The sequence below is a fragment of the Olea europaea genome, chromosome 15, assembly GCF_002742605.1.
Source record: "Olea europaea var. sylvestris chromosome 15, O_europaea_v1, whole genome shotgun sequence".
In the NCBI taxonomy this organism is placed as follows: Eukaryota; Viridiplantae; Streptophyta; class Magnoliopsida; order Lamiales; family Oleaceae; genus Olea; species Olea europaea.
In genome coordinates, this window is record NC_036251.1 from 11,429,724 (window position 1) to 11,433,128 (window position 3,405).

Below are 3,405 nucleotides of genomic sequence, written 5' to 3' on the forward strand. Positions count from 1 at the left end.
TAATTGCATTAAAACTTCTCAATCTTTGTTCATTGTAGCAATTATTTTCGTCGAATTCTTATCTTCAATTTTTCATTAATGAGTATGTCTCATCTTTAATGATGATTTATGTAAAAATATTTTGTTTTCATGTTTTAAAAAGAGGGGAAAAATTCATACTTTTTATTTATTTATTTTTTAAAAACATGATAGAAAAATAAGTTATTTTATGTCGTTTCAATGGACTTTTGGAGATAAAATTGTTATTAAATACAAAATGTGTTAATTAATGAAAAGTTTGAGAATAAGAATGACATAAAAAAAAAATCGAACCAGAATTTTGGGTATTTAGTAAGTTAAACAGTCATGTCCAAATTTAATTATGGAACTGAATGAGATTGATTTGTTGATGGAGTTTCGTACTATAATTAAATTTTAATATTTACAACAATATTACATTAATTCAACTAGTAAAATGTTCAATCTAAACTCTTACAAAATAATGTAATTCAATTTAAAAATTATAAATAAATAAGTTGTTTAATACGATCCATTTGTCAATGTATATAAATTACCAAAAAAAATAGTAATACTAAAATATCAGCGATTCCATCGCAATGATTATATATATGAAATATTTTGAAGTATTGTTAGTATTTAGGTCACTCAATTTTGATTCTTTAAAATTTTAATTACAAAGTTAAGTTTTGGCTGAAAATAGGAAAATAATATTCTGGACTCGATTAACTAGTTGACAAATGTAACAGGAAAAAAATTTAAATATTTTTACTTATTTAATATAAAAAAAATTAAGTAAATTTAGTTCTTATTCAATTTTTTGGTTCTTGATATTCATTCAGATATTTAATTGTGGAAATTATATCTACCCAGAGTTTTAAAATGCCCAAATCAAAAATCAGATTCGAAAGTTTTTCTTTCAAAAGTCAGATAATAATTTAAGCTTTTTAATATTAATTAAGTTAATATATGCACCCGCATCCTTAATTTGAACTCCCAAATGGCCAAACACTAAATCTCTCGCCCCTGACCCTATTCTTTTCCCCCTTTCCATTCTCTGTTCATATCTCACCGTTGTCTCTGTCTCTTTACCACGCACTACACACTGAAGAAGCTGCAGGAGGAGGGGCAGCGTGAGATTTCGATCTGCGAAAGGTGAAGAGACGAGCAACGTCAATCTACAAGGTGGAGCGATGCACAACGTCAATCTGAGAGCTGTGCGAGGTGAGTTAGCGTTAGATTTCATTCTGTGCGAGGAATATAGATTTCGATGGTGATATTAATCTGAGAATGGTGTTGGTCGACGTCGTTGCATAGCGACGATAGAGTTGTCTGTGAGATTCCGACAAGTAGATTAGCGCTGAGAGATCCCAAGCTGTGAGATTACAATACCGTTCGCTGTGTTTATGATGATAGCCAGAGTCCACTAGGCCCTTGCAGCTAGCGGTGTTTGTGGTGTGGTGGTTTTTTGGGTGGAATGGTTGTGTAGTAATTTTGGATGGTGGTGCCGCTGTTAATTGTGGTTTATTTGGTAGCGAAAGTAGTTCTCATGGTGTTGTGGTTGTGGTTGTGATGGTGGTGATGCCATGGTGCTGTGGTGGTGCCATGGTATTTCCATTTCATTGATCACAATGACTTTTGGTGGTAGTGTTAGTTTGTTTGAGATGGTAGAGATGATAGTGGTGCTGGCCATTGTCATGCGGCGTTGGTGTTGACTCTGGCGGCGATTGTCACAAATTGTGTAGTGGTCACACATTATTTGTTTGATTGTAACTAATAAATCAGTTAAGTGTGTGGCCAGTAAGCAATATGTGATCAATGAAATAAATATTTGTGACCAATAAATGATATAAGACCTAAAAGTTTGTTAATTTATGATCGATAATTTAATAATTTGTGATCGTATAATAAGTTATGACTTATAAAATTTGTGATTTGTGATCATTGAATAAATTGTGACCTTTTATTCATTTGTGACTGAAAAAATTATGATCTATAATTTTTTTTTATTTGTCAAAACATATACAAAAAACGTGTTAAATTGCAAGTCCAAAAGCAAGGTAAGCTAGTCAGGAATGATTCTGACAAAATCTTAGCTACTTTTTTTTTTTTTTAAGAGTTTACAAATCCTAAATGAGGTATAATTTTTACTTACCTTATAGCAGTATATACAGGAACATATACTTACCATCTTGGGTATGTTTGATTGGTCAAATAATCAAAAGAAGAAAATATTGTTTTATCCAAACAAAACTTTCCTTAATTCAATTATTGATCACATCAAACATGTTTCTACACTATTCTTACCTTGCAAAACTTTCATATTTTAGGTAAGAAACATTCATGCCTTGGAGAAAATTATTGAGGGACGTTTGAATACTTTGAGAAAAATCTTTCTATGTTTGACAAAGTTGCAGCAGTAAGTCTTATGATCATTTCCACTTAGCTCCGATCGGCTGATGTTCCATTGAAGTATCTAGAAGTAAAAAATTCATGTTCTTCAATTGTAATTGAAGATAACATACCTAAGCATGAATGATATAATCATACTCAAATATCAGGCTACTATCACACCAGCAACACTACCTTACAATCTGAAACTCACAAACAAAAACAAAAGTAGAACCCAAAAAGCTAGCGTCGTCGGACCACCTTACAATCTAAAATTGATAAATAGAAACAAAGACCAAAAAGTCGGTACCAATCACCTTCACCGTCGCCACCACCACACACATCGTCGCTAATCCCATCCTCAATTTCCAGTTCCAACAACCACTACCTCCACCTCTACCTTCAACTCCAATCGCTTGCATCAACAACCATCACTGCCACAACCACCACCACCTACACTAGTAACCACTGCCTACAACTAAAATCCACCATATCATCCACCTCTACAATACCACACCACAACCATCACCCCAACCAACAAAATCCCCAAACTAGCCACCACTATCTGCACTATGAATAAACCATAAATCAACCTCCATCATCGGCCACCGCAAAATTAGAAAAAGAAAAGAGAAATGAGAAAACCTGATTTTGCAACGGTCATGACGATCGGCCTATCGACTGGAGGAACTGATCGTTGCTACGGGTGACAATCGGCCCATCAACTCTGCCACCTTATTGTACTAGTGGTACTTGGAGAAGTCAATTGCAGCTTTGGAGAATGTGAGCATTGTCGATACCATCGTCGATGTGTAGATACCATCATAACAGCCAAGTGCTGTAGTGATACCGTCATCGCTACGTGCGACGATCATCCTATCGAGTTTGATGTTGGATTGTTGTGTTGTGCATGTGTGAGAGTGAAAGAGAGAGGATGATGGTTGGGTGGGTTTGTTGAATTGGGAGGATTCTTAGGGTTTGGGTAGGTGTAGTTGTTAGTTGGGGGATAGATATATA